The following is a 19,353-nucleotide window of genomic DNA, read 5'->3' on the forward strand; positions in this document are numbered from 1 at the left end:
CTTGGGGAATGTCTCACAGACTATGAAGGGAAAAAAACTTCCATCTGTTACCATTCTTCAACAGTTTTTGTTTCCCAGCATTGAAAATTAAAAGAAATTGGTAAATAAATCAAACCCAATGGCCACAACAGTGTGTGTATATGCAGTTACTGGAATATTAGAGTGTTTCAGAAGCAAAAATTGTTTTCACATGGAAAACTGTGGTATGCCGGTACCCAACGAATGACATGATTAATATGTCATAAATTGTTGGCTATTTCCCACGTTTCATTTAAAACAGAAGCCATTGAATGTGACGTGCTTGTATTCTCCTTGACCTCATGAGCAGCAAAGAAACCTGATCACGTCTCCTTTGCTTCATGGCAAACATCTGGGAAGTGTTTCTGCTGCTGTAGCATTTTTGTTTTGCTTTGGGATGCCGGAACACTCAGAGAGCTGCAGCCTTGTGTATAACTGTTTCATTTGCTAAATCCTATTGGAAGAAATGTTTGCGCCTCGGCTGTTTGGGCCCCTGCCAGATATCGTCAATACACTAAATGAGGACGTAAAAGCAACAGCAACGATCCATGAGACGCATGGCTTTACTCAACAAAACACTCCCATTTACATAAGCAAAGTGTATTGTGAAAGCAATAGATGCACGTTGTGTTTAGAGAAGTGATGAGGAACATACTTGGTAATGTACCACACACCAGTCCTGACCGAAGAAAGCTTTTCTGGGATAGCAAAGGTGAATCAGTGCAAGTATATGCCAGGCAGATGCATTCTGGGAGCCGACATCTTGCAAGTGATCAGGCAAGACACACTTTGAACTGTCTCCATTAATTAAAGCTCTGGGCTTGGATGAGGCCGCATCAAATCCTGCTTTTGCATATGGCCACGTTGATTACACACACACACATACCATATCTGCCAGTTTGGCTCAGCATCTGACAAATTCTGAAATCAATTAAGCTTCTCAGCAGGCCTGTAATCTTAATTCTTGTGTTTATTTACTGAGTAAATACTATTTAGTAGTTTGGACGTCTTACAGCAGCCTCTAAAACTCAGCTCAAAGCACTTCAAAGTAAATAGATTTCCTCATATGAAGAGGTTCAGAATATGTCAGTGACTGTTTACTAGCAGACGTGGTGAGCAGATGATGGCAGAGCAGGGAGCGCCTGCTGATAGCAAGTAATAAAAGCTAACGCTGCGACTCTTTTCACTCAGCTCCTCAGCATGGCTGGAGATAAAGTGTCTGTGCAGAATGAAACAAATCGTTTCTGGTCACAGCTCCTTGTAAACGCTGAGGTAGCTCATGTGATCCTTATGGGATAAATTGAATTAACAAATTGTACAACTCATCAAACAGTCTGACTGAAAGGAGGCCAGGAATTAGGCACTTGTCATCATAGACTAACGGGAAAACAATTCTGCGTGGGGCTTCTCCGGCTTCCTCCCATCTCCTGACACTTGCAGATTAGGCGAATTGCTTACACTAAATTGTCTGTAAGTGTGAGTGTGTGTGTGTGAATGGTTGCGTGTCTGTGTACATCCATGCGATGAACTGGCGGCTAGTACCGGGTGTGCCCCGCCTCTTGCCTGTTTACTGCTGGGATAAGCTCCAGCACGACCCGTGAATAAATAATGACACAAACGAGGTGTCTTTATGTGGGTTTCAGCCCTTCTGCTTGAGCCACATTTGTCCTGTTAGTCAAGACCAAGATATCTTGCATAAATGTCATATTGCTCCATGAGAAGATATAGAAAGTTTTGAAATGCTTACAAAGTGTGAACAGCTGCTCGCCTGCTGGGTCAGGTCCCAGGCCATACACTATGGGTGTCTTTGAAGCAGTGACACTGAAGCTATGAACAATAAATCTTCATATCTTCATAATATTTGCATATCTATTTATTAAAGACAAGGTCAAAGTGCTGTGAAATCAAGTTGCCACAGATCCTTACCATAAACCTTTATTTTATATCAAGTGTACGCACCTTCATCGGCCCTGAAGACCACAAGGTGCCCAGCAGTGACTGGAGACAACATTCAGGGGAAAGCACAGGATACTTTGAGATGAAACAGTGTCAGGCTGAGTACACATGTACATGGGTATTATTCGTTTTTAGAAAGTTTTTTTTCTTTGCATTTGGGCCTTTTGGATATTTTTAAAAACTAATAATGCGATAATCATCGGGAAAGTCTATTCCAGGGTGCCGGAGAGGAGGATTAGACCCGATAGTCAAACCTCAGATGCAGGAGAAACTGAGGTTTTAGTCCCGGCCGTGGAACACTGGACCAACTCAACACTCTCCATCGGGTGCTTGAGGGTTCATGGGAGTCCTCCCAGCCAGTCCACATGTGTTTTGTGGATTTGGAGAAGACGTTTGACTGCGTCCCTCGTAGTATCTTGTGGGGGGTGCTTCAGGAGTATGGGGTCCGGGGCCCTTTGCTAAGGGGTGTCCGGTCCCTGTATGATCGAAGTCAGAGCTTGGATCGCATTGCCGGCAGTAAGTCAAACCTGTTCCAGGTGCATGTTGGAGTCTGACAGGGCTGCCCTTTATCACTGTTGTGTTCATAATCTTTATGGACAGGATTTCTCGGTGCAGCCAGGGGCCAGAGGGGTCTGGTTTGGGGACACAAGGATTTCACCTCCTCTTTTTGCAGATAATGTTGTCCTGTTGACTTCTTTGAGCCTGGACCTTCGGCGTGTACTGAGGCGGTTTGCAGTTCAGTGTGATGCGAATGGGATGAGGATCAGCACCTCAAAATCTGAGGCCACGGCTCTTGACCTGGATGGGCTGGTCTGCCCTCTCCGAGTCAGTGGGGAGTCTTTGCCTCAAGTGGAGGAGTTCAAGGACTTTGAGGTTTTGTTCGCGAGTGAGGGAAGGATGGAGCATGAGATTGACAGATGGATTGGTGCAGCGATGAGTCGTATCGGTCTGTCGTGATGAAGAAGGAGCTGAGCTGAAAGGCGAAGCTCTACGTTTACTGGTCAGTCTACATTCCTACTCTCACCTACAGTCATGAGCTTTGGGTCATGACCAAAAGGACAAGATTTTGGATACAAGTGGTTGAGATGAGTTTCCTCCAAGGTGGCTGGGCGCACCTTGAGAGACAGGGTGAGGAACTCAGTCACCAGGGAGGAGCTCGGAGTGGAGCCGCTGCTACTCCACATCAAGAGGAGTCAGTTAAGGTGGCTCAGACATCTGTTTCGGATGACTGCTCAATGCCTGCCTTGGAAGGGGTTACGGGCATGTCCCACCGGGGTGGAGGCCTCGGGGAAGACCTAGGAAATGCTGGAGAGTCTCTCCACTGGCCTGGGAAAGCCTTGGGATACCGCCGGATGAGCTGGAAGAGGTGTCTAGAACTCTGGAAATCCCTGCTCAGACTGTTGCCCGCGTGACCCAGGATAAGTGGTTGAAGATGGATGTATGGATGGATGGATGAAGCCTGCATGAATACAGTGCCAATCATCACAACACACACTGAAAGCATGGAGAAGGAAAAAATATGGCAATTGTGTCAGGATGAAAGTCTTTAGGATATAACTCACGGTGAAGTAAAGGTGCAACATCCTGCTCAGTATTATCGGCGTCATCTGGACCCACTAATTAAAGGCTAAAACGTTTTTTGTATCATTCCCATATACCGTAGTTCAGTTCAGTCACTTCCCATCTCTGGAATCTGTTTTGTGACTGGTTGCAGTTTCCCTCATATCTGACTGTGATTTCCATCCTTTTAGTCTGTGAAGGCCGACGGACGATTTCTGTGGCAGCCACCGACAGCAAACATTCATTCATCGTACGCATGAGATGCTGCGTTTGTGTGCAAGAGAGAAAAACCAAGGCAAGGTAGAGAGGATATAGAGAGCATCTGTACAGATTACAGTGTGTGTGTGTGTGCACAACATGCTCAAATGATTTCCACGCATGAGTGTGTGTGTGTGTGCGTGTTTCCAAGCAGGGGCTGACGTCAAGCGGCTGACCTTGGGTCTGGGTGTGTTTACGGCTGTGTGAAGTGTCTCCTCTGACCGGCGGTGATGCAGCAAGTGAGTCTGGAATATGGCGCAGCATGTGTGTTAGGCCACGCTGACATGCGAGGCAAGTGCACACACACTGCCACCAGCCTTGTAAGGTGTCACAGTGGAGCCCAAGTACGAGTGGACGGAAATGGAAACACACAAAGCTACTTACGCAAATACACACACATTATAATACTCCACACTTTTAGCTCAAGTGCTGGACACACGGCCATAAGCCCACGGGTACCACCAGGTCCGTGTCTTTATGCTTATTACTCGGGCAGACGAGTCATAATTTCCTGCTTGAGGAAAAACTCCCTGTTGAATAATTGACCAGCTGGATGACAGGATAAGCAAGTTCAGCTTTTGAAATTGTATTTCTTTTATATTAACTTGTGCTGCTGTGTCATACTGTAGATCAGATATCCTGCCTCCAGGCGGCGTCACTGGAGAGATTGCAATATGCATCACTTTCTCAAGTTACTTAAAGTGTCAGTTCATTTTCTATTTTTTTTTTTTGTGTTGATCTACAAGCTGTAACCAAAAGAAGAGAAACACATTTCAGCACAATATTCTCACAGCAAATACCAAGTCGGTCTTTCACAAGTAATAATTTAGTTTAATGGGGTGTAAGTTGGATACGGCGTATCTGGGACTACTGTTCTCATCAAGGCTGTGTAAAACATCCCCTACAGTATAGAACATGCAATTCCAACATGAATAAAGAAAGAAACAAAGTTCTTAAAGCTTTGTGACACAAAATGTTAGCTAAAATGCTCTCTCTAGTCTGAAAACATCAGACAAAACGAGATGCATGCATGCACCTTGCGGCCCCTCGTTGCCTCTGCGCGAAACCAAAGTGGTGCCTCCTGACCCAACGGTTACTGTGGCTACCAGTTTAATGTCACTCCAGTGTGACACATGCAGTTTTACTGGGTTCTGACTCCGTCATTAATAAATAAAAGCCCGATTGTCCGCTTCACACTTAATAATGCCAAACCAGCTCATCGTCTGTATGCTGCTGCAGCACACAGACGATGAGTCTGGAAGTAATTTATTCCAGTGTGTTTCATCAAGCGCCCCAAATCAGATGTTAACTTTACTCAGGGGCCCACCACCAAGGCCCATGTGCTGTGGGGCGGCAGGTTTGCTCACTGGTGTGCTCACTCAGTGGTGTGAAAATACATGTGAGGTTCGTAATGGAAAGTAAAGTCAAAATAACAATGATACTAATACAGTAGCCAATATTCTGTCTTTTCTTTGCACCATGTAGGGACATCGCTTTAATGTCGGTCCAAACATTAATCATTAAAACGCCATTGTAATATAACTGTTGGAATGAGATTGAATTAATTCATATTTTACATGATATAAATAACAATTATATATATTCTCTGGACCTAGTCTGGCTCTTGATGCTGCACGAAACTTTAAAGATCCAGGACTAATCCCTCTGATGGTAAAGGCAGCAGATTTTTTGCTATAATTAAAAAAAAGTAAGGAAATAAATCTTGATTTCAATTCAAACGTGTGCAAAAACAGGCAGCAGTGGATTTTGTTGTTTGAGCAACAAGCATTTGATTTTTGTCCGCATTAGATATATTTAGTTAAGTTATCTAATATTTATATGTTTGGACTGAAACGGGTTGGAGGCTTTCTGGTCCCTTGACTGAGGCAGACTTGAAAAGTTGTCATTTAAAGATGAACATGTTTAGTTTCTCTCTAAAAGCACAGTGACAGTGAGACATTTCCAATATAACCAATAATGCAGACTGGAGCCTTTTTAAAATGAGGTTTGGGGTTTCTTGTGCCGGATTCCAGCCATATGAAAGTGGTTTTACTGAATCCATATGCAGCGCTGAAATTCCCGGGACACTGAACTTTTCGCCCTTTCTAATTGTATACATGTTTCTGTTGGCATTGCAGTGAATGCATGCCTCTCCTTGTGTGAAAGGCAGTAGTCCATGCATGCTGAGGTCTTATCGTTTAGCTTTAACGCAACCTTTTATGATTAGTTCAGTTGGAACGTCATAACATTTTTTTGACAGTGACAGAAATCTTCCCATTAGATCAATTGGTGATGTTCAACACAGATTAAAGAGTATTCATCCAGAATATAAATAAAAATTATTATTTTATTATCAGATGTTCGAGTTCATTTTTTGAATACACTGTTTCCATCAACCTTGTCATCGTCTAGTTGTTAGTTTAAGTTCAATTCTTAGGAAACAGTCAAATCAAGTTAACAATATGAGAGGACCGTGTTGAAACCAACAGCATGCAAAGTGATTTACCCCATGTCTTTCTGTGTTTACCATAAATCATCTATTAAGATGTTTCAAGTGGTTCATCAGACGCAGGTTACTGCTAAGTGTAACCGGTCATGGGTGCTTCTTCTACTTCACCATCCACGTTTTAACCAGACTAAACAGACAGATGGTTTGGAGAGTGTGAGGAATCCTGGGAAACTGCCCAGATGAGATTCCTCAATTCCGTGAGGAGGAGCCTCTCTCTCTGTGTGAGGACAGTATGGTCGACACCTGGAAAAGTTAAGTCTGCATAATATTCAGTGTCATTATACGCATTTGAGATGTAGTTTTCAAGATGCTAGTCTGGCTAATATCACCAGTTATCATCATAGGGCTAAGATTATACTCGTGGCTTTTATATCGTTCCTATAAGTGATCAATTAAAATTTAAATCATCCTGTGATTTTGTGACCAGCCAGAAGGAGACTGACTGACTCTGCAAAACACATGCTGAGTTTGAGGTTCATTAAGAGTTGATCCAAACCAAATCAGATACGAAAATCAAATTTAACGCATCATTTAGCCAAGAATTTCAGCATTCATGCTTGTGAAAAAGCCGTCATTGGAACTGTCGTTTTTGTATCCTGAGACATTCATTATTATTATTACTATCATCTTTTGAGCAAATACTTTTGCATTGCAATGATTGATCGGGCAGAGAATAACTCCCACGTTTGTTCCAAAGGGTTTGGCTGTTTAGCCTAAACTATGGTCTGGCTACAGCGCCAAATCGCAGTCGACTCGGCTGGAGACTTAACTTTGGGTTTTTTGAGCCAATGGAGCCACTGAGCAGCTAATGTGTTGACACTCTCACCTTCCCCTCATTACTCAGTTTCTCATCAAGTATGGACAAGAAGCACATTAAATCCCTGCTCAGACTTTGTTCTCCATTTTTGCAGGAAGAGACCTGATGCATGATATTGCAGGTATTTTAATAATGCGGTAATGTTCAATACTCTCAACTCCCACGGACTATTGGGTTCCACTGGGGAACCAGCAGGAATTAGGACCCCAGAATGCGGAGACAGAGATGTAACAGTCTTTAACAAGGACAACAAAAAACAGTCACCAAAAGTACTGGGGTGGGGGGAGGATGGGCGGGCTGGACATAAATATATATTAAACTAGAAAGACAATCAGAGATTGCAGACCCTCGCCTCCAATAGACTATTCGATCTTGTGAGACAGTAAACAGGGCTTCCGGATCAGAGGGGCCAAACCTGCTCTAGCTTGCTGCTCCGGAACATACTACAAGACTCCTTCTGGACTCTTTTTCCCATCATGCCATTCGTGTCCCTCCCTCTTAAAGTGGCAGTTTACAGCAGAGGCACGATTCCAGATGTAAAAATAATTCTAGAATCTGGATCCAGATCCAGATCAACGCCATTCTCGGGGAGGACCGAGCCACGGACAGAACCTTGCTTGTGTAAAAATTTCAAGTCGATTGTGTTACTAGTTTTTGAGTTATGCGCTCGGACAGACAAACAGACAGACAAACGCACCCAATTGCAATACCCTCGCTTCCGCTTCGGCGAGGGTAAAAAATCGCAGCCAACAGAAAACCAAAATAAACAGGACTGGGGATGCAAAACCCAAAAACCAACCTCACAGTCAAGATACTGATACAAAATTACACACTTAACCTTGGCAGAGAACTGACTGGCATCCCAGAGCAAAACACAAGGAGCATAGAACTGGGGAGGCACGAGAGACAAAGCATAATCCGGTGAGCAGTGATTTTAAATGCAGTCAAATGATAGGAAGATGGCAGAATTGGTCCTAAACGTCGTTTTGGAATATAAAGTTAACATGTAAGCAATAAGCGATAAGTTTTGAAGGCATCCATGCTGTTTCTGAACATAAACACGGGTCACACACATATGATGTCAGTGACATCACGTAACAGCAGTTTTCATCATAGTGTCGTTTCTAAACTGAACTCCGTTTGCAGGCGTCCAGCCGCAGACGCGTAACCGGAGCTTTCAAAAATCTTCACTTTGGCGGGAGTTTTTAAAAACCTTCGTTTTTAGTGACAGAAATATACGGTTTTGTGTGGATGACTGGCAAAAACGTAGAAAAATATCTTTGTTTCGAGATACGTGTGGACATGGCCTTAACTAACAACCAAACCCTGATCCTCTTTAACACAAAATAGTGCTGCCACAATGACCTCTATCTGCACTCAGGCGGAATAGATGTCGGCACCTAGTGTGTAGTTTTATATGGTATGGAAACGATAGAAGAACATGGCAGAAATAATCCTTTACTTTCTCTTTTTTAGAGTCCTGGACTACATGTGTCCAACAAATGAGCCCATGTTAACACACACCTTCATGCTACCTACTGTGTGACTTTCTTTAGACGTGTTCATGTGAAGAGATCCATGCTGTTTGTCTATCCACATTTTTGTTGATGGAAATTTTATGTTGATCTCTACAGTTCATCTGCAAGGTTTCATCCACTCTCATCATCAGTGTGTGCAGAATGCTAAGAACATCATAGCTCTTCCGCTTCCAGCTCACTCAGATCAATCTGCTCTCTGCTTCTCGCAATGTGCGAGCTATTTGTCTGGTAGTAAATTATTTTTCGTCGAGTGTATAACTGGCCTTTCATAGGCTGCTTGTGTCTCTCTTCAGCTGACAAATACTGCCAACTATTACCTCTTGCGGTTGGGAGGACAGTGTATTCCTCTGCAGGCAACTATAAAAGCATTCATCTTCGTAATGACGTGGCTTAAGTTTTACAATTTACAGCAATTTTATTTTTTGGGCAAATGTTTTGCTGTGTCTTTATTTATGATGTGAGAAATAAAAGTGTGCACGACTGTATTCCTCAATAAAAAAAAGTGGAATTCTTTTCAATCTGGACTGACTTTACTATTGTAGCAGGGCACATGAGGGGACATTTATGAATCACCATTTCACAGAAAAAAAGATATTTTTCCTGACAATGATGCAAATGGGATGGATAGCATGTGCAAGTACAAAGAGATCAACCAGACCAACGGGGAGAAATCATTTCTGCACAAAGCAACCGCTGCATGATTAATCTGTCGATCCTCTTTATGAATGATTGCTTTTTTCAGTTTGACTCTGCCTTGTCCCTACATGCCACATAGCTAACCCCATTTATTTACTGCATGATGGAAAACAGCCCCAGAACCTGTTTCCAAGGTGAGGAAACAGATGCCTGTTTCCTCACCTTGGAAACAGGTTCGTCTCACTGAGAGACTCCCTGAGGTTTCCAAAGCAGGTTCATGGAAGCTGCAGGTGACTCACAAAGTCACAAAGATTTGTGTTGTCATAGCTGGAAATAAGCAATTTTGTGTCTGCAGTTATGTTTTGGAAGACATGATGCAGACTAAGACAAAGTGCATTAAAGCTTTTCCCAAAGTATCCCAGTTGCTAGTAAAATACATTTGGCTAGAATAACCCCATCCATCTTTCTTCCTGGCAACAGCCACCTGTAAGTCAGCATCTGTGACTGTTCCAGTAGTTCTCCCGAATGTTAGGGAGTGACTATTGCAATTTAACATTCACGTTGTCGGTTCCCTGATGTCCAGATGCTGCCGGGTTCATGTGTGTGATTGTTCTTATTCCCTCATCCACTTTATCATGTTGCAGAAAATGTGTAGAAGTGAAGTTTGATTACGTTAGGCAAGTAATTACGTCCTTTGTCTTCAAAGAAATATCTAGTTTGACCACAGCTACCGAGACATGTCATGCTATCGTTGAATATATGTACAAGGTTTTGGGAAACTCGCATGTGTCTTGAAGGTTTATCATCTAAACAGGCTTATGAGGATAACATGGATTTAGCAATAAGTTTACACAATCCAAATATTCTCAAAGCAACTATCTATACCTGCCGTTATTTTGAATTTACCTGCCATCTCATCAGTCTCAAAGATGATAATCCTTATTTTTATGGAATTTCTACTTGAACTGCGGGAACATGATGCATCAGATATGTTTTCAACATCAGATCGATTCTGGCTCCAGCTCGGATTCACCTGCTGTGCTCATCCAAATCTGACTGCAGTTTTGTCCATCTTGATATGGAATATTTTAAGCACATCCAAGACAGGCAGATATTTGAATATATATTCCGTGTATTTCATTTAACTATTGTTTTCTGTGATGCAGATAAGTGGATCTAGGTTGCAGTATATATAAATATACCAGTTCTCTGCAGCTGGTAGTTTTTTTATTTTTTTTATTTTGCCGCATATGATCCCATGAAGAAGTTTTCCCACAAACCAATATGCACATGACAATTCATTCGGATCCATGTTTATAGCTGTGAGAATGTCCTGGCTGCTTTTATCACCATATTTGCTGATGCTGGACAGAAAATTGACGACAATGTGAGACTGAACCAAATCTAAATCTGTGAGTCATAAGATTGTTCTGACTACAGTTGTCCAGTGTAAAACCACCGTCTCTCACCATTTTGCATGTTAATGTCTGACTAAAAAGACAGATTATTATTTCCTATGGACATGAGACCCTGTTAATGATGTGCCAATCAATACCTTTCTGGAGGCTTTAGACTATTATGGGAAATATGACTGATTGTAAAGCCGATACCTGAGCTGATTTAGAAGAATGTCGTGTGCATGCAACAGATTATGACAAAAGCATGGCCAAGGGAACAATGAAGATGGATTACAAAGCTTCAGTCCTAAATGCTTTCACAACCTTGTCAATGTGAATTTGTCACACTTTAAAGACACAGAAGTGGTTGCTGTTCTCATGGAGCCCCACTCCCTGCAGCGTTGGACCACTTTGATATTTTCAGTTCCATTTCAAAGCTTACGATTTGCTGCCAGGATCCCCATTACACAATCTTATGGACTAAAAGTACCTGACCAAGAACCAAGAATCTGTCTTCATTGGCTGATTGTGAGTGAAGTCCTGTTGGCTGGTTCTTGTTGTAAGATCAGTTTGGACACTGGGGTACATGCTGTATGGATGAACCTCGACTCTTCACAGCATTAGGTAATAATAATGTTTTTTCATTTGGTTTTATTTTTTTTTACGTCTCCATTGGCCCTTCCTCAACTTGCTGCCATGTTTATCATCTATATTTGATCCATGAGGCTAAAGGTTTTCAGTCAGTGCCAAAGATTCCGTATTAGTTGGCAGACCGATGGTGTTTCCTGTTGTGGGAAGGGACATGCTGACTCGATCACTGAACCGGGTCAGTGTGGTCATGGCTAATAAGAACCAGAATTAGATTGTTCATGTGTGTAGGAAACGAGTGCATGAAGGAATGCAAGAGATAGAAGCTGGCAGGAGGGGTGAAGTGAAAAAGGCAATACAAATATTGGACTGAAGAGAGGAAAAGGTATGGATCCCCAAATTGAAGAGTCTGCATCCAGCAAGCGCTGAATCAAAGCTTTAAAAATGAGGTTTCACATTCGTATTAGAAAGTAGGAATAACGTGGGCAATTATATGCTGTTTGTCCTGAAAGGTGAGTAACATGCATGCACCGCCACGCTTATGTCTCCGTCATTGCTGCAGGTGGGAGGCAGTTTAGGCCTTTTCTGGTACTGGTGTCCAGCAGAGCCATTTTAAAACACATCAAAGCTGAGTCACAGAACTGAAGGAGTTTCGGGGGCAAAGTGAGGGGAATCTGTTCCAATGAAAAGCCAGCGGCTGATATGTAATGATATATATATGCTTTTTTCTTCTCCTCAGCTTGACACTGACTTGTTCTTGTCAGACATGGTAACATTCGCAGTTTAGATCAGAATCGTTTTTAGGATCATGGTTCTTACACGACTGTCTCCCTGAATCAACGGGCATGTAAGGCGGTTGCTCCTCCATACACGCTGCAACCTTCTCTGCAGGCGGAATCACGCACTGATTTATGAGGCTGAGACTCGCAACACCAGAATAAATCTGAAACCCAGAAACTGATTTAAAAAAAATGCTTCTTTAGGTCTTGGCAGGGTAACCACCACTCAGCAAGATTTAAATGTGTCTGGCTCGCTCCGTCTCTCTTGTCGAGTCCAGCATACATTGTCTTTCATTTGAGTTGACGTATTGGTGCTGCACTAACCTGAGGCAGGTGTGCACAATGAGGCAGGGATTCTGCTAGTGCAAGTATGATGATGGAAAAGCTAATAATTATAGTCCTCGTTATCCGAGGGAAGCATGAGCTGTGGCTCGCCGGGCTGGGACGGCTCCAGCATGACCCGGGACCCGGTAACGGACAAAGCGGTCAGGAAGATGAATGAATGCTGCTCCATCGCTGACGCACTGCGGCTTGTCCAAGGAAATGGGAAAGGCTTTCAGGAGCTTCCATCATTAAGCTTCTGCGATACGGTGGTTTTATAAGCCTTTAACTAGTGTAATTTTAGCTTTAATGAGCACTTGTGGAGAGAGGTATGTTGAAAATTGGTACTGTGCACCAATAAAACGTGAAGCTCCTGGCAGCCCTTATCTTTAAAAGTATCCATCAATGGCACTTGTAAGCCTTCAAGTGCGATTCCTTCGCTGTGGCAGCCGTACATGTGCAGGATTATATTATAGATGGCAGCGCTCGCTGTTTTGTAACTTAGCTTTTTGCAGAACAATATTTGCCTCGCGTTTTGTTTAGTATCGAGCAGGCATGACATTTAGTTGAAAAACGGACAGACAATTTGATTCTGTCAGGAAACTGTAGGCATTCAGACAAAATAGGATCATCAACTCCTGTGTTCGTAAATCTTAAAAAAAGAGAAAGGAGTGAAAAGTAAAAGTCCAGCTATAAAATTTGTCAGATATCAAAATTTGAGAGAAATGTTCAGCGAGGCCCAATAAGGATCTAGAATTATACCGCCTGTGATTGGATGCCTCTGCAACTCTGTCAAGGTGCTGCATAAAACCACAGTATAGCTGTCCAGACTTAAAACACTGCATGAAAGGAAGACTTTGAAATTGAATAAATAATTATTCCTGAAATAAATGAATGTTATCACTGTATTGGATACAGTGAAATATTAGTTCAGTGTTTTCGCAAAGCATTGACGTCACAGTGACGTCCGCCTTTAGAACATTAGATGTCATCACATTTTACGTTTTGACATTTTTGTGCAAAGCTGACCTTGACCGCAATGTTGACATTTTATATTTGAATCAAAGATGGATGTTTGCACCAGTAATGAAAGTCCCTGAAGGCACCCTGAGACTTACATCAGGTGTGGACAATGTGAATACACATTACTTCAGACGTCATTGCTGCCATGTATTCGGTGGTGCTGGTTGACTTTCACCGCCTTGTAATAAACAGCATTCAGTTTACGAATTGCTTTTTTTTTTTTAGATGACTAAAATCCATCTTCTTACAAAACTGCAGAACCTATGTTCAGTTCTAGATTAAATGTCAACAAAGAGCTGTCTTCCAGTTACTGACTGACGACTTTGCCTGTCCAAAACGGACTCTTTGCAGCCGCTGTTAAAAGCAGATGATTTGAATGCTTTTGTCACCCCAGTGGAAAACATCAGTGTTTTATAAAGGGAAGAGGCCTCAACCAATGGAGGCGCATGTAATTCCTCAGTTGCACTGAAACCATAAAACTCACCTGATGTGTTTTTCTGGCATTTTTATACGAAATGTAGCAGGAATAATTGTGTTGTAATGGTGAGCATGTTTTATCATGTCAATACTGAGGAAAACATTAATTAATGTTGTTGCGCCATCTGGGGAAAATCACCCCGCTGATCAGTTGTCCACCCGGTCCAGCGAAGTATCTTCTCATCAGACGTGGTGTCCAACCCAAGCAGAGGCAGGAGCTCCGTTACAGGCTGGTTACAAATGGTTGTAAAACATTTTTCTGCTCATGACTCATGAAGAGACCTGGAACTTAGTCTGGTGCAGTTGTCCCGTAATGCAAACACTGGTCAGGTTAATGCAGTCGTCTGAAATGTGACCGGTGAACTTTTAACAGGATTCAAATCCCAACTAGAAAACGACAATCAGAGATTGCAGACCCTCGCCTCCAATAGACTATTCGATCTTGTGAGACAGTAAACAGGGCTTCCGGATCAGAGGGGCCAAACCTGCTCTAGCTTGCTGCTCCGGAATGTACTACAAGCCATCTTTTGGACTCTTTTTCCCATCATGCCATTCGTGCCCCTCCCTCTTAAAGTGGCAGTTTACAGCACAGGCACAATTCCAGATGTAAAAATAATTCTAGAATCTGGATCCAGATCCGGATCAACGCCATTCTTGGGGGGGACTGAGCCACGGACAGAACCTTGCTTGTGTAAAATTTTCAAGTCGATTGGGTTACTAGTTTTTGAGTTATGTGCTCGGACAGACAAACAGACAAACAGACAAACAGACAGACAAACGCACCCAATTGCAATACCCTCGCTTCCGCTTCGGCGAGGGTAAATATGGTCTCTGTGACTAACAACACGTGCAGTCATTTTGTTATTTAACTTCGGCAACTTTTTATTGCATTCTAGTAGTAAGGTAGAAACACTCTCATCTGAAGGTGTGCATTAATGTCTTTGCAGCAAGTCTTCCTGTCTAGTTTTAATAATAATAATGCATTGGTTTTATTTAGTGCTTTTCTAGACGCTCAAAGACACTTTACATTGTGCGTTATTCATTCACTCCATACGTGCTGGTGGTGAAGCTACTACTGTAGCCACAGAACTGCTGGCAGACTGGCAGAAGCGAGGCCCGCCCGACCACCACCAACATTCACTCGCTCACTACATTCACACAGGCAATGTGGGTGAAGTGTCTTGCCCAAGGGCACAACGACAATAAACACATGTGCTGGAGCCAGGAATCGAACCGGCGACCTCTCGGTCTAGGATGACCTTACTCACCCACCTGCACCGCTGTCGCCCAACACACGTTAGCCTGCTAAACACATGTTGAACACTGCATATTAGCATGAGTGTGGATGAGCGAGTGTAAAATGAGACTGGCGATGGCTTCCTTTGAAGGTGGAGTCTGTGCAGACGTGAGCGCGTGCTGCTGGAGCAGCAGATTAACTTCCTGATTGTTCACCTCAGATCAGAAACTCTTTTTATCAGCACATGGCATCTTTGGAAGAGCGCATTTCATCGTTGTGTATGTGGGTTGCCTGCTGTGCTGGTGGTCGGTTTCTGAACAGCAAGAAGGTTCTGGGTTTGATTCCTGACCTGGAGGCTTTCTGCACAGTTGTATCTGCCTGTCCAAATACATGCGAACGAGTGTATAAATTCTTGATTGGCTTTCTGTGTCAGCCCGTTAATGATCTGGCGACCTGTCTAGGGTGTAACCTGCCTCTCAGTCAGTGTCATCTTGGATTGGCTCCAACCGCCCCCACCCATGAGTGATGCTGTGGTTGTAGACAGTGGATGGATGGATGTTGTCCTGTATGTGAGCATGGATGGGCTGGGCTTTATGTCCGGACCTCTGTCACCCACCAATCGACTGAGACGGTTTTGGCTGCAGTTTCATATTTTGGCTTCAGACTGAGGGAACTGTCGTGTCGCCGATATTTATATATACAATCAATTATGGCCTCATGACTGAATTATGTCCAATTAAATTATGAGTCCACTGGCGATTGGATTTATGTATTTGTATTATGTACATTACACAGATGGAAATAAACTAACTGAAGGAGACATGCATTGATTCCTGATAATCGGTGCTATTTGCTGGCGGATGTGTCAACACTGGACTCATGGCCTTTTCTGTTTTTCAGGAAAACTTCTAGCTGGAATTGTACCCCAGGATCTAAGATGAGCAAGCGCAGAAAAGAAAGCAGCTGTCAGATAAAGAATTACTGTTCTGTGGCCAGACAAGTGCTTTTCTGAGGAGTGGATGAGGAAGTTGGGATCATGTCAGGGAACACACATGAGCACTTTCTCATGTGAGAGTATACTCACGTGCTATCGGCATACTCCCTCATATCCAGAAGCTCATGAGGAGCAGCTGCTAAATAACAAGCCAAACCACTTTTCCACCCTGACTGACCCTGTGAACCCCGGAACATTTAATACTCCACAGTGTCAAATACTTCATACTGTACAGAGCGCTGATATTATAAACCCAATCCCACTGTATATAAAATTCAAGTGTTCAGTCATGAAGTAAGATCCCGAGGGAGTGGGGGGGAATCTCAGACTTCCCAAAAATGCTGTTCTTTTTTTTTTTTGGGTGAGGGCTCGGAAAGTTGTGCATAGCTCACTTTGGCAGCAGCACCGCTCGTGTCAACAGTGCACATCCTCAGACTGACCCCTATGAACCGGGGAGCTTCACGCAATGAGCTCCAAGCCCGGAGAGCTCAGTCCCACATCGCTGTGAGGGACAGAAGAGGCTTTCAGAGGAGTATTGTGCAGTGGGTGTATTACAGGGGCTATAAATTGGTGCCGTTGGTTACCCTGTCTGGTGTATAACCTGAAAATGGTTTGATGTTTTACAAACCGACTGATCCAGTACTTCTCATTATGAGGCATGATCATTTCCAGCATAGCAAGAGGTGGAGGTATTTGTTTTTATTCTATCAGCGGGACAGGGAAGTGGTGTGGTGGTGGTCTCCCTCTCTGTGTGGTACCGCAATGCGCTGGCGACACATTCGGGGTGTGCCCCACCTCTCACCCATAGTAAACTGGGATAGGCTCAAGCAACTCCCATGACCCGCAAAGCGAAAGAGGATGGATGGATGGAGAGTCTAATTGTGCAACAACAACTGTCACTATTCTTATCACCATCCATATTAAGCCCAGTAAGTCCATTTTGGAGACAACAAATTGATGAGTGTACTGTACTACTATCACTGCATGTATTTTTGTCCGAGTATTCAGAAAGAAGTAAATCCAAGAAGATCTCGTACAGCACAGAAAACTGGAGCTAGTGAAGGAAGACACGCTTGGTGCAAACAGCACAGATGCAGATCATGCAGTCAGTGTTATGAGTACTGCTATTATTTTACTGAAAAAATACATTTTAATGAGGAAGGAATTTAACGAGGAAGCTTCACGTATTTTGTTTTCTTGCAAATGCGCGTATTAAAATGTCTTCCATGATTCCAGTCTTGCTGTATTTACTGTAGCTTATATACATTTTCCAGGATCATACGTTTTGTGGGCGTCCAGAGAAGTATAGAAAAGAAAGTGGGTGCAGAGAGAGGAGCTGCTGGAAGGGACAACAAAGAAACGTAGAAACTGTTCCATGAGAGAGAAGGATGCCAAAGTGAAAAGTGCAGTTCCTATTTGGAAGAGCTGCCTAATCTCAATCAAATGTCGAATGACTTTCAAGGTAAATATGAGGATGTGGTTTCACTTAGTAACAGGTGGATGCAGAGTGTTGATTCTCAGCCAGGAATCAGTGTCACCATGCAACATTAAATGTACCAGCGTTGTCTGCACATTCTAGAAATTTAATGTGCATTCAATTTAAGCAAGGAACCTGTATTATCATGATAAAGTGAAGAACTGTGATGTTTTTGGGCCTTGGTCGGTTGTGCATTGTTGAGAAGTGGTCCCTGCTCTATAATGTATTTGAACATGTGTTTTAATTAATATGATTGGTTTTGAGAGTGTTCCTATTTGGGGTCCTTTAAACTTACTTGTATGTAAGCTTGTATGTAAAGTTTGTGTATACATTTTGACACATTCTCACCAGTATAAAAGCCCATGGAAGTTGAAAATACCAGTAAACCAGTTCAAGATTCATTGCACACCAGTGATTACAGTACAAAACAACATACCACCTTCAACTCTGACTTTTAGATTACAACTTTTACACGTCTTTTACCGCAATTACTGCTCCAAAGCAATTCCACACAGTGATGTTGCTAGGCGACACATGGGTGATGCAGCATGTGATCAAGTATCAGTGGGGATAGCCAACTAGCCATTTAGCTGGCTGACCTCCTGGCGGATGTACAGGCTCTTTCTGTCTCCCTCACATTGATCACCGCAGCCAATGCAACTGCAAAATTCACCAGCTTTTCTATAGACTGTATTTATTGTGTGTATTCTCCAGTCTTACCAAAGTGCATGTGAACAGGTGAACTTTTAAACTCATCCTCGAGGCTCTTCTCACTTGCAGACTCTCCCGCAACGTCACAGGTTTCATTTTGAGCCTTAAAATAATTCTGGTAAGATACTATTGGATGGAAGAGGTCAGAATTATGATAAAAAGCCAAGTATTAAAGATACTTTTTTTATTTAAACAAGCCAAGTATTATTTATTTATTTATTTATTTATTTTATCCTGCTTAATTTAATATATAATAACATAATTCCATGTTGTACTGTTTGTAGTTTGGTTACAAGAAGTTGAAATATTAACCCCTAAACAACATAGAATAATTCAAATTTTTTCATGCAAACTTTATCATGAGCGCAGGAGATTTTAATCTAGATTATTTTACTAATGTTGCTCTCCCTGCCTCAATGAACTAGTGCAGCCTTACTTCTTTTCACTGCAGTCCACACTTGTGTCAGACTTTAAAGTCCACATGAACGCGAGGCCTGATGGCTCTTTGCTTCCAGATGTAACCTGTTGGAATTTGCTGTAACATTGAAAAGGTAGGGAGGTGTTTCTATTAATGCTTGATGTGCAGTGTTAACCGATTGCACCATCCAAAGTATTTCAAAGTGAAATATGACAGAAACAGAGGTCAGTTTGACAGGAAATACAGAAACAAAGTGGATGACTTGGTTTTTTTCTTCTTTTTTTAGTTGTTTGGATGTTAAATGTACATTTAACATTTATACGTAGATTCTGCTAAACCAGACAGAGGACTCTGAACCAGTTGCCGACTGAGACTCGTCTGTCCTGCAGGTCCTGAGTCTTAAATAAGATAAACCTGCTAAGTTCAGTGACACTAATCTCTAAACACAGGATCACCTTCCCTGCCTGCCTGCCTGCACCTCTCACTAACACACACACACACACACACACACGCTTCCATCCCCATTACTTTGCCATTCTGAAGCTTCCTTCTAGATCCATGAAGCAGTCATCTCCACTGAGTCGTTTCAACTCTTTATTTTTCTCTCAGTTGTTAGTTTAGGCGTTTTACAGTATACAG

This window comes from Brachionichthys hirsutus, chromosome 3 (assembly GCF_040956055.1).
Source record: "Brachionichthys hirsutus isolate HB-005 chromosome 3, CSIRO-AGI_Bhir_v1, whole genome shotgun sequence".
In the NCBI taxonomy this organism is placed as follows: Eukaryota; Metazoa; Chordata; class Actinopteri; order Lophiiformes; family Brachionichthyidae; genus Brachionichthys; species Brachionichthys hirsutus.